The sequence below is a fragment of the Rhinoraja longicauda genome, chromosome 8 (genome assembly GCF_053455715.1).
Source record: "Rhinoraja longicauda isolate Sanriku21f chromosome 8, sRhiLon1.1, whole genome shotgun sequence".
NCBI classification, from domain to species: domain Eukaryota; kingdom Metazoa; phylum Chordata; class Chondrichthyes; order Rajiformes; family Arhynchobatidae; genus Rhinoraja; species Rhinoraja longicauda.
In genome coordinates, this window is record NC_135960.1 from 36,437,398 (window position 1) to 36,451,175 (window position 13,778).

General features: G+C 41.9%; 1 protein-coding gene across 1 annotated transcript in view; it reads right to left on the reverse strand.

The window, feature by feature from the left end:
- creb1b (cAMP responsive element binding protein 1b) overlaps positions 1-13,235 on the reverse strand; it is a 76,919-nt gene extending 63,684 nt beyond the window's left edge. Inside the window, exon 1 of the mRNA XM_078403664.1 lies at positions 13,059-13,235. The gene's annotated coding sequence lies outside the window, so the exon portion shown is untranslated. The remainder of the gene's footprint in view (positions 1-13,058) is intronic.
- Positions 13,236-13,778: the final 543 nt, after the last annotated feature.

Here is a 13,778-nt window from a genome sequence, read left to right on the forward strand (position 1 = left end):
TATTGCAGTTGTACAGGGCCCTGGTGAGACTGCACCTGGATTATTGTAAATTTGAGGAAGGACATCATTGCTATTGAGGGAGTGAAGCATAGGTTCACCAGGTTAATTCCCGGGATGGCAGGACTGAAATATGATGAAAGAATAGGTCGACTGGGCTTGTATTCACTGGAATTTAGAAGGATGAAAGGGGATCATACGGAACATGATTGATAGCTATGCCATCTGTTTCACAAAATTTGTTTTTAATTCCCAATTGAAGACACCCTAATTTCACTATCCAACCTTTGCTAATCTATATTAATGCATATCTTTGATGCTCTTGTACCATTTTACAGTTTACGTTTTCACATGAAGATCGGGAAGTCACATTATTATTTGCAAGCTGGAAGTCTAGCGGTGGTGGAGGAACAAAGACCATGGCTTACAAATACATCAATTACTAACAGTGGTGTCACAATTAGCAAGGCCACTAAAAGAAACAAAATAGGCACTAAAGTTTATTTTTAAAGGGGCAGAAGTGTAAAGGGAAGTTTGATTCAACTTTTCACCAGAGTACAGCAGACACTACTGGTGCTCATATAATTTTAAAAAATGTAGAAGATTTATACAAGCACTTCCATTAATATGAAATTAAACAATTACAAAAACATGAAAAAACATAGGAGGCCAGACAGTAATGCAACAAGTCTTTGAAAGGTTGTGATAGAGAAGTGCAGAGTGAATATTTCTACCGTGAAGACAAATGTAAAAAGGAGGCTGTACGAGGTAATACCCAAAAAATCCAGTTAAGCAGACGAGAGATTGCAGAAGCTGGAATCTGGATGAACTTAGCAGGTCAGGCAGCATTTGCAGAGGAAAGCAACGATCAACATTTCAGGTTAAGACTCATCCAAACTGGAAGACCTAGCAAGAAATAGGTGAGGAGGGGTTAACAAACCTGAATCCACCTATCGCATACCAGGTCTTGCCCCAACCTTTTCACTCAACTCTATACCGGTCATCTCCCCTCTACTCTTTCAATTCAGTTAGGGAGTTTATTTCCGTGTTGAAAATGTGGAACTTGCTTCCCCAGAGAGCGAAGTCATTACTGTAGATGCATTTTTGGGGAAGTTGGACAAACATATTGGGAGAAAGACACAGGGTGAGATAGATCTACCCGAGGAAAGATAGGAGTGCATTGTATGGACATAATGAAATGGGCATGTGGCCAAATGCCAGTTTCTATCATACATCTAGGGCTAGCATTATTTTATCTGTAAAATTTAAATTTTTACCTACATAAGCCAGATTCTTCTTTGGCATGCTAATGTATAAAGGTATTAGTGCTAAATGCTGACTATTGCTCATGATACCAGAAATACAAGCAATTTATTGGTAGATACAAGGCAATTGTCATAAAATATTAATTTCCAGACGCAGTACAATAGCATCAAATCTGCAAAAATGGTTCTGCATTTTGTTTTAAGAAATATGTTAAATACATATTTCAACAAGTTTCCTATGTATCATTTCCACTATGTCACAGAAGCTACAATGACATCAGTGCTTGCTAACTATGGTCAATATTAAAGGAAGCACGATGTACCAAGTTTGCTTTACATAATTCTTACTTAGCCACAGAAGCGACAAAAATAAAAGGGCTTGCCAACTGTTCGCTATTGAAGAAAGCATGTGTAAGGTGTGGGAAGGAACGGCAGATGCTGGTCTACACCGAAGATAGACACAAAATGCTGGAATAGCTCAGCGGAACAGGCAGCATCTCTGGAGGGAAGGAATGGGGTGACGTTTTGGGTCGAGACCCTTCTTCAATCTGCAGTCTGAAGAAGGATCTCGATCCGAAACGTCACCCATTCCTTCTCTCCAGAGATTCTGTCTGTCCCGCTGAGTTACTCCAGCACTTTGGGTCTATTGAAGAAAGCATGAAAGGAGTTATTTTGTCAGACTTAATTATGGAGATATTATGCTTGACCTCAACACACATGTCTACATAGTTGATATCAAGCATCTGAAAATAATTTCAATAATTATATCGACATTTTAAGGTCATAAGTGATAGAGCAGAATTAGGCCATTTGGCCCATCAAGTCTACTCCGCCAATCAATCATGGCTGATCTATTTCCCCCTCCCAACCCCATTCTCCTTCCTTCTCTTCATAACCCCTGACATCCATACTAATCAAGAATCTATCTATCTCTGCCTTAAAAATATCCATTGACTTGGCCTCCACAGCCTTCTGTGGCAAAGAATTCCACAGATTTTGCCTTTAACATATCCACCAGAAGCCCATCATCTGTAAACACTCAAGAAATCTGACAAGGTAGAACAGAGGAATTATTCATCTTGTTACTATACTCATGCATTGCATTACTCAATAATTGATGTCAGACTACCACAATCAAACTGCAAGGGATATAATTAAAACTCAAGAGTCAGTTAAGCAATACAAAACTTGATGCACAATACAACACAATACAAACTTTAGTGTGAACTTACGAAGAATGCTTCACCACAAGGATTTAGGAAATTACAGTGAACCCAAACTCTGATATTGAAGAGAAATCCCCCAAAATACCAAACGTACACTCCAAGACCTATAATGCTTTGCAAAAAGAAACTTTGGTTTATTCCACTCCATTTATAAAGAAAATGTTTAAACATTTAGATGTTTAAAAATCTCATCGCCTTGCTCAACTGAAATACACTACTACTATACAAGAAAGGCATATGTGTTAGGAACATGCCAGATTCACTCCCAGATGAGTGTCAAGTTGGCTGGAGCCTGCTTGAATCCAACAGATGGTGGATGATGGTTTGGAGAATGAGAAATATGCTGCTGGGGAACTTCACACCCCATTGTAGCTCTTGCTACATAGGATGGGCATGACATAAGCACAAGTGCAGGGTCATCTCACAAAAGGTCTACAAACATACCTTCCCGGTTCTAACATCAGGATCTCAAGTAGAGTTCTGAAAAAACAGTAATGCCGTGATGGTTTGCACACCATACGAGAAAGGGTGAAATTTATAAGACAATAAAGAAAATATATTGAAGAATCTTCTGTTTTTGAAGTAAAATACTAAGAATGTGGAGATAAGAACAAAATGTAGGTACTTTCTACAAAACTTACATCCTCCTGGTCTCTCATCCGGCAAGCCACCCATTGAAATGCAGCCCGATTAGAATATGCAAAGCGTTTTCATGACAATTTACATTTAGAACAATCACTGTGACCAAATAAATAGCTGATCTCAAAATTTTATGGCTATTTATGGGAACTTGCTATTCATATCCTAGCCATTTTGCTTTAAAAAGAAGGCTGGTTAAACTTTGACACTCTGGGAGCATACAAGCTTGGATACGAAAGAAATAATTAAAAAAACACAATTATTTCATTTGCTTTGTGCAATATATCCTTTCCTTAAAAATAAATGATCTGATCAAACTGATGAATGCCTGGCAATAAACAAGTCTTTTAATATACAATGCCACTCAGATCATTTATTCCAAAAAATACTGTGAGCTTGGATGACCAATCTTAGCATTCTTGGGAAAAGCAGAGAACTTTGCACCTGTAGGTCGCAAAAGCATTAATGGAGGGTTCTGTTCACTGTTTGCATTAACTAACAGGCTGAAAGAATCTTGTTATTATTACATCAAGCAATTACCAGCAAAATAGAAAGCAATCCAGCGGGTCTGTGGTCCTTTTCTCTTACAATCAACTGTTCAAAATCTATTCATATTGGCTCTTTGGACATTTTGGCTTCAGAGAGGAGCCGCTGGACATCCATTAAAAACTTAAACGGGCCACTTAAACAAATGCCGGTGGAATGGTACCATTCAAGTGTACAAATCAGTCAAGCAGGACATTATCTTTGAAAACTGGTGGACCATTTATCCTTCTCGGGTAAAAATAAACTGGAGATTCAGTACAAACCGGTGAACACCTTTCATTTGTGAAACATGAACCCTAAACTTTGGGCCAGTGTAACTACCTGCAAACAAATGCCTTTCACTGACCGATGAATTACCCACAGAAAGCTTAATCTGTTGCATATTTGGCAAATAGGATCAATTGTCCTGAAACAGCAGGTCGACCATTAAAAGGTAGGATGATAACCTAATCAACATTATCTATCTGGTACTGGACAGATGGCAATGGAAAAAATGGGCAGCTGCACGTCATTAAACACAGCAGACTTTAATAACATCTGGTGAGATAAGGCTGAAGGAATAATGGGTTTCAATAACAAGAGAATACACTTTTGAGTTATCAACTCTACTTCACATCCTCTTCCTCCGTATCTCCGTCTAACATTAAAAATCTGTTTTCAATGTCCTACATGCTCCTTCTAGAGATATGTTAAGCAAAATTTCACATTCATAATGTAACCTTATAATCGACCTGAGACTTCAAGATAGATGCCACGTGAGGCATTAGATATCCATGACTTGTTAGTTGCAATTCAGGAAAGATGTTTAAAAAAAACGTTATATCGACCATCATACGAAGCCCATAGAAAACATTTCTCTGGCTATTTTGTAGGGACCAACAAGAACATCCAACTGTTCATGCGTAAAAGTTATTATCTGAGCACAACTTTAGGATTTTGAGTAGAATTGCAATTTGTTGCCGAAGGTCTCAGAACTAATTCATTGCCTATTAGTTAACTGACTGACTTGTATTTACTTTATGCCGTCCTTTCAGTATATTTTTAATGAATTCTGTTTCAATCTTCCTTTAATTTAAAAAACTCTGGTCACAACTTTCTTTGAACAGTACAGCATGGGAATCGACCCATCGGCCCACAATGCTTGTGCCAAACATGCTGCCACGTTAAACTCATCTGCTTGTACATGATCCATATCCCTCCATTCTCTGCACTTCATCGTGCCTATCTAAAAGCTTCTTAACCTCTACCATATCTGCCTCCGCCACCATCCCTGATAATGCATTGCAGGCTCCAATTATTCTGTAAAAAGAATACTTGCGCCGCACATCTCCATTAAACCTCCCCCTCCCCTTATAGCTATGCTCTCTGGTGTTGAACTTCCCAGCGTGGGAAAAAGTTTCTGATTATCTAGCCTATCTGATCTCATAATTTGTAAGAAAATAACTACAGATGCTGGTACAAATCGAAGGTATTTATTTCACAAAATGCTGGAGTAACTCAGCAGGTCAGGCAGCATCTCCGGAGAGAAGGAATGAATGGGTGACGTTTCGGGTCGAGACCCTTCTTCAGACTGAAGGGTCTCGACCCGAAACGTCACCCATTCCTTCTCTCCTGAGATGCTGCCTGATCTCATAAATTTTATACACTTCCATCGTCTCCCCTCGACCAGAGAAAACAATCCAAGTCTATCCAACCTCTTCCTGGATCCGCAACCTTTTAACCCAGGCAACATTCTGGTAAACCTCCTCTGTATGCTCACCAAAACCTCCACGTCTTTCCTGAAATGGGGCGACCAGAATTGCACATAATACTCCAAATGCAGCATAACCAAAACCTATAGTACTTCCTGACTCTTATATCAATACCTCTTGCAATTAAGGCAAGCATACCATTTGCCTTCTTTACCACCCTATCTAACTGTGCTGTCACCTTCAGTGAGGTCTGAACTATGTACTGTACTCTCTCCTCACATTCAATCACCCAAAGTGCAACACCTCACACTTGTTTGAGTTAAACCCCATTTGACATTTGTCTGCCTATTTCTACAGCTGACCTATATCCTGCGGTATCTTCCGACAGCATTTCTCACTGTCTGCAACTGCTCCAATTTTGGCGGCATCAGCAAACTCACTTACCAATCCATCTACATTTATGTCCAGGTCATTTATATATACATCACAAACATACCTGCCTTCACAATCTTCTTTGTTACCTTCTCAAAAAAACTAAAATCAAGTTAGTAACATGCAACCTGTCGTGTACGAAGACATGCTAATTAGCCCATAGTCTTTTCATAACTGAAGGCCCCCAATTCCGAGTATCACACACACTTTTCACCATGCCTTTTAGATACAGTAATTGTGTGGGTTAATTGACCACTGTAAATTGCCCCTAGATAATTAAGTAGTGATAATATCAGGAAAAAAGAATGTTGATGGAAAAATAGAGTTGGTGCAGTATAAACAGATGTTTTATGATTCACTGGGATTCAATGAATGGAAGGGCCTATTTCTGCACTGAATGACTATTAATTTTACTTTAGTTAAACTAAACATAGGATTGCAACATTGCCTTTGCCTTTTCAATGATGTATAAAGGTTAGATTAATGTTTCAGATTACTATGAAATGCCCTTGAACGTCATCTCAGCATGTGATGATATTTTCATATCATATCATATCATATATATACAGCCGGAAACAGACCTTTTCGGCCCTCCAAGTCCGTGCCGCCCAGCGATCCCCATACATTAACACTATCCTACACACAGTAGGGACAATTTTTACATTTACCCAGCCAATTAACCTACATACCTGTACGTGTATGGCCAGGAGTTTGCGTAAGAATAACACAATACCAATGATAAATTCTTTCCTCATCCACTTTAAATGACCACACTTCGATTTATCATGTGCAGTTCATGCATATTTTTAATTGTTTAATGTTAAATTGAAACTGCCAGCCCTGAGTGAATCCACACATAAGTGCACACAGGGAAGCTTAACTCAAAAAATAAAACATCTCAGCCCTAATCATGTCATAAACTGATGGAGTCCACAATCAGAATGACTGCCTAAAAATCTGACATCTGCCTCACTCATTGCTTGCAATGCCCCATTGCATCTCAGCAATCATGCGGACAAAAATATTATGCAATGTATTTCAAATTGTAGAGTATCCTGAGAACACCCCTATGTTTCATTCCTTCCTGAACCCTACAACTCTGACTTTGTGATAAGTTATGATTCCTTCTGTACACTCAAACATAACTGCACAAGACAAAACTCAGGTTGCATAATGGACAACTGAATCTCTCTCCAGAGATGCTGCCTGTTCCGCTGAGTTACTCCAGCATTTTGTGTCTACTGTGGTATTGTCAAAGTTGTGTTCTTTCAGAAGAAACATTTAACCAAGGCCACATCTCCCCTTTCATGAGATTTCTTCCAGTATAATGATGCCATAGTATTTTTTTGAAAGACTATAAACAGTAACGTACAAATTCTATACCGAACTTCAGGTTGAAACACGGGTAGAGGCCACATTTAATAAAATGTTGGTTTTTCTCCACACCTTCCAAGATCCCTGACAATCAATTGGCTCCTCCATCCCCACTGCCCCAGATTCCACCTTCCATGCTGTCAAGACTGCCCTCTTTACAACTAATGCAAAATTGTTTCTCTCCATACTTTCTTCCACTGCCTCAAAGTCAGTGCTAAAGTCTCGGCACGGAACAACCTCTTGCGATGCTTGGCCGGATCATCATGGGGCGCCAGGACATCTACTCTTCGAATCAGTGCTCTTGCACTCGTGCACAGCGCCGCTGAGTACGCACCCCAGCATGGTGCCACTGCGCTCATACCAGCAAGCTAGATGCCACCCTCAACGACACCATGCGGATCATCACTGGCTGCCTACGCCCTACTCCGACGGATCTCCTGCCGGTGCTCACAGGCATCGCACCCGCCAGGTTTCGCAGAGAGTTCTTGACTCATAGGCTGGTGTGCAAGGCCCCATCAGACGCCAAACATCCTTTGCACCACCTCGCCCAGGATTCATAGCAACTGGGATCTCAACGCCCGTCATCTCGTCACCCTTTCTCCCGTCATGCAGCGACGGCTCCGTGGCTCCGGTTTCAACATACTAGGAGCATGGAGAGCCAGCTGGGAACAGACATCGCGACCTCCTCAATTCACCGTCACACCGAACACCACAGCCCCACCCGGCTCGGACATGCCCCGCAAAGAGTGGGTCGCCCTGAACCGGCTACACACAGGGGTCGGCCGGTTCAATGCCAACATGTATCGTTGGGGGTTGCGTCCATCAGCAGCCTGCGTGTGTGGAGCAGACCAGCAAACAGCGCAGCACGTCATTTTCAACTGCACTGTCTTCCGTCCCCCTGGTGGTGGGGTAGACCTCACGGCCCATGACAACAGCACATTGCGCTGGCTACAGCGCCTGGAGGGCGTTACATAATTTCTGCTGCCTCAAACGCAAGAAGAAGAAAGCCAGGACTCACTGTACTTACTTATCTGGTCAATGTGTGTTGACTACAGGTAAGGGCACAAGTTTCAGATTTTGCTTTGTTGACTTTTCAAATGTGATTTGTACATGAGATAAAATCACCAAACCAATGATTCCACATTGAAAAGGAAAAGCAGAAAACCTGTCCAGACCAATACTTATCCCAACTTCAAAGTAACAGATTCTTTATTCATTATCACATTGATGTTTATAAGTTGTCCCAGTTCAAATAATGGCTGGTGCTATTCTTGTACTACAATAATGAATAGGCTTCAACTAAAATACCTCACTGTCTGTAAACTATAACCCCAACAAGTATTTATATAGCATTAACATGCCAAAATGCCCCACAGCTGATAGCCATTTAAAGAAATTTAGAACAAATAAATTTGGTTGAAGAGATAGGTTACATATCTTAGAGGAGGAAAATGGGACAGAAAAACAGGAGTTTAGGTAGGGAAGTAAAGCTAGGTTAAATGCAAGGTAGACACAAAATGCTGGAGTAACTCAGCGGTTCAGGCAGCATCTCTGGAGAGAAGCAATGGGTGATGTTTCGGGTTGAGATCCTTCTTCCGGCTGATGTCAGGGGAGTGGGCGGGACAAAGATAGAATGTAGTTGGAGGCAATAAGATTGGTGGGAGAACTGTGATGGGGAAGGAGATAGAGGGAAAGCAAGGGCTATTTGAAGATAGAGAAGTCAATTTTCATACCGCTGGGGTGTCAACTACCCAAGCAAAATACGAGGTGCTGTTCCTCCAATTTGCGCTATCTCACTCTGACAATGGAGGAGGCCCAGGACAGAAAGGTCAGATTGAGAATGGGAAGGGGAGGGGGTTTTGAAGTGCTGAGCAACCGGGAGATCAAGTAAGTTAAGACGGACTGAGCGGAGGTGTTCAGCGAAACGATCGCCGAGCCTGCGCTTGGTCTGGTGGATGTAGAGAAGTTGACACCTGGAATAGCGGATACAGTAGATGAGGTCAGAGGAGGTGCAAGGGAACCTCTGCCTCACCTGGAAAGACTGTTTGGGTCCTTGGATGGAATCAAGGGGAGAGGGGTGGTTTGAGTGGGAAGGGAAGAGTTGACCAGGTAGTTTCGGAGGGAACGGTCTCTGTGAAAAGCAGAAAGGGGTGGAGATGGGAAGATGTGACCAGTAGTGGGATCATGTTGGAGGTGGCAAAAATGTTTGAGAATTATGCTGTTTGCGACGGCTGATGGGGTGGAAGGTGGGGTCAAGGGGGACTCTGTCCTTGTTACGAATGGGGGAGGGGAGCAAGAAAAGAGCTGCGGGATATCAAGGAGTCCCCGGTGAGAGCCTCATCTATAATGGAAGAGGGAACCCCCGTTTCCTAAAGAATGAGGACATTTCCGATGCCCTGGTATGGAAAACCTCATCCTGGGCGCAGATGCGGCGTAGACAGAGGAATTGGGAGTAGAGGATAGAGTCTTTGCAGGAAGCAGGGTGGGAAGAAGTGTAGACTAGAGAGCTATGGGAGTCAGTAGGTTTGTAGTTGCAATTGGGAATGATCAAAAGTATTGATTTTTCATGGTCCCTCTCCCAAAAAAAACACCCCAACATCAGGTTCATATAGGTAGAAAGAAACATGAAAAGTAAGACAAAGGATATAAGGAGGGATGATCTAACAAAAGATCTTAATGCATGGTGAATGCTGAGCAAACTGCTGGAGTGACAAGAGAGCAGAGGCTGCTGTGTCACTGTACAAGGCAATTAACAAATTTCAACACAAAGGACCACATTTTTTTCAATTTAAGGAGTACATTAGTTCGATGAGGGCAGGAGTACTGGAGAAGACGGACAAAATAATAGGTGCAAGATTTGTTATATGTTGGTTCTGGAAGTGACAAGGAAAGTGAGTTTATAAGCAATAGCAGGCCATTCAATCCCACATGCCTGCTCCACTATTCAATAAGATCATCATTTATTTTTTCCACAGCACCACTTTCATGCACTAGCTTTGATTCGATTTGCTTAATATCTAAAAGTCTATCAATTGTTGACTTTAATATCTTCAGCATCTGAGTCTCCAGTGTTCCTGGACAAAGAATTCCAAATATTCACCACCCTCTGGACAAATACATTTCTTCTCCTTTGACCTCTCATTTTGAGTGCAACCCCAAATTCTAGACACCCCGGCCAAGGGAAGCTTCAACTCTACATTTCTTGCCAAGCCCCAAAATAATTAAATATATTTCAAAGAGATAATTAGCAACAGAGACAGGTACCTTTGGGAGTGGACACAAGCACGGGACTGGACAACCAGCTTTGAAATGAGGAAGAGGCTGCAAAGAATCTAGTTCAAATTTATGGGGGGGAAAAAGTTAAAGCTCATTTGGGTTTCCCTGAACCCAATGCTCATCTTGAGGAAATGTGAATTACAATAAATATATCGGACAGAAGTTCTAACACTAGCCATGGACTGTGAAGAAATCAATAGGTGTAATTCAACTGATATAATTCCTTTTCAGGTGGAAACTGGTTCCATATATGGACAAGTTACTTCTATGCATGTTAGATGCCAAGGATAGATCCTTGCAGGAGGAACAGGCACTTTAGTGTCCAAATCTGAATACAAGGAGTGTAATATATACCCACCAACATACCAATCTGATACTGGAAAACTGGAGTTGGAGGGGAAGGCCGGAAATCTAACTCAAATAATTGAAAAAGTTCATAAATGAAATGGAAACACTGCAATACTAATGACAGAAAACAGGGCTGGAAATAGGGTAGTAGCTTCCAAGTCAAGAGAAATCAAAAGAACGTGGCAAAGGAAGTACAACTGAAAGGAATTTCCATTATCCCGAAGGAGAGGACACCATATTGCCACATAGCACGAATTCGGCATGGTATTGGTATATTATTGTCATGTGCACCGAGATACAAAGAAAAGTTTGTTTGCATGCTGTATACATGAATACAATCCAGCCATACAAAAGTATAACAGGTAGTGCAAAGAGGAAAATACCAAAGCACAGAATATAGTGTTACGGTATTATAAGTTTGACTTAAAGAAAAAATGTGTGTTGGTAGCAATGAAAATATGTTAGAGGGATAGACACAAAAAGCTGGAGTAACTCAGCGGGACAGGCAGCATCTCTGGAGAGAAGGAATGGGTGATGTTTTGGGTCGAGACCCTTCTTCACACTGAATCTATCTTCGGTTTAAACCAGCATCTGTAGTTCCTTCCTACAAATAAGTTAGAGGAGACATGGATGGAATATAGAAATTATGTCTACATGGTTGAGCAGATTCGTCAGACGGAGGTTGGGACTTGCTCTGATCTAACCAGATCTGGCGATAACAAAATCAAATAAGCAGATTCCGAGAACTAAGCATGTGAGACCAGGCAAGCTACAATTGAAAACTGCAATTAAATGACAAAAAGCAATTTACTTGAGCTCCTTTGAATTAAAAAAAATATGAATGGTGTCTAATCAAGTTTCCAACAAAAAGCTGCAGCTACTACAATAAATGGGCCATTAAAAGAGTCCAGCAAAGAGCGAGCACATTGACACATGACAGTACTTTGGGACAAAAATATAGCAAATCAGAATACACTTAATGTGATTCCAAAAAGAAAGGCCTGATAGTCAGATGTTGATGTTATTGGGTAAGTTTCACCTTTCACCTTAATGTAGTGGATGCAAGAAAATTCACACCCGTGCAACCTGATCTAACCTAGCGCTAACACCAAAATCATTGCTTATATATTTGCAAAATTCGTGTAAAATAAAAATAATCAACCTTTGAACAACTCTTGAGATACATTGAACAATTTCAAATATTTACATATACAAATTGAGTAGAGTCAGAACTAATCAAGTTCTGTTTATAACTTTTAATTGTATTATTATAAGCATCACCCTCAACATTAAAAAACGAATGTTTTGCACCATCGTGTCTCATTACTGATTGCAGACCTTTGAAAATGACACATTAGTAGTTGGAGCATGAGTAGGCTATTCAGTTCCTCGGACTCATGGTTAACCATCTTCTTCCAACCCATATTTCCTGCCCTAACGCAATTTCCTTGATTTTTCCAATATGTAAAAATCTATTGATCTTATTCGTCAGCCCATCTGTAGGAGGACATTTTCCTCATTGGATTCGTAAAAGGCCTATACCTTATTTTGATTGTGACCACCAGGTGTAACTTCTTAAATAGGCAAAGCATTCGCCATGCATCTCCCCAAACCCAAAGATTTTGTAGTCTCAATTAGACATACTGTCGCCTTCTGTCGTGTAGTAGGAATTTTATTCCACATGTGCATTCATTTGTATTTCTGCACCTTGGAATTCAGAGAGTACATCCTTCTTTTAAACCTTAAGACATAGAAGTGAAATAAAAAATGTTTTGTAGGTGGATGACAGCGGGAGTACTGGCAACAAACTGATGGTCTCACAATTTGTTAAGTGACGGCCTGTTTATTTAACAGTTAAGGCTTTAAAAAGAGAGGGGGGGTGGGAGAATGTTTCTCTCTACATACATCCTAATTTCAAAGAACTATTTCAAGCTAAGCCAAAATAAATCGCGACAGAAAATGGCTGGTGGCTAAGACTTTTGGCGGGGTTTTTTTTTCATCCATGGAAAGAAGGGTGTTGGGAGGTGGAAACTCGTTTTTTTTAATGTAAACACCACAGAAGACTGCCGCAGAAGCAGAGAGAGCCTTTCTCCCCCCACATTTCAGCCTTTGCCTGGGAGCCTTGTTCCACTCGCAGCCGCCATTGTTCGGTTCCAGGAGAAAGCTGCTGTTACGCATCCACACCCCACCTCGCAGCCAGTGGAGCACTCCACCGCTCCCTCCAACCCGCCCGGGCCCCGTTTGTCTCGCTCTCTGCCTCTTACCGGTTTTATTTCCCTCAGTCCCGGCTCTCTCTGCTGCCACTGGACACTCACACCGAGACGTAAACACCGCGTCAGTCCCTTACACCTCCACCGCGTCACTCTCTCTCTCTCTCTCTCTTTGAGTGAAGGAACCAGCCACTGGCTCGCGGCCGCTCCGAACGCACGTATCCCGCTCCTGCGCGCGCCCAACGGCCGGGAAGCTCCGACTGCGCCTGCGCTCCCCACACGCGCAGGCGCAACTAACCCCCACGCATGCGCACCTCGCGTCTTCTCGAAACCTGCGCCTGTGGGCTGCGGTTAGAGTTGAAATCGATTTGATTCTAGGCGCGAAAATGCACCCCGGCGTGCAGTTCTCGCACTTTGAAGAGGATGACAAGTTGAAGAAGAATTTTTAATGTGTTTTCTTTTTCGTGAGACTTTGTCGTGAGGGCGTGACCACTGCCATTGAGAGCGCGCTCCGGAACCGAGAGGGGAATCGCCCGACCGCTGCGCACGCAACCGCCGTCCTCGTGCTGCCTCATCAGCGCGCGCAGGCGTGAGCCTTCGTTTTATTCTGAGCCTCGGGACGCCTTTAATTCTGTGCAATGTCTTTCCTTTAGAGAGGCGGTGTAGGCTGACTTTAGCTGAAATATAATTAAACTTCCTAATTGACTGGCATGACTAAGAATATAAGAACTAAGCTTAGCAATAGACCATACAGCTCTGAACACTGCTTCTGTC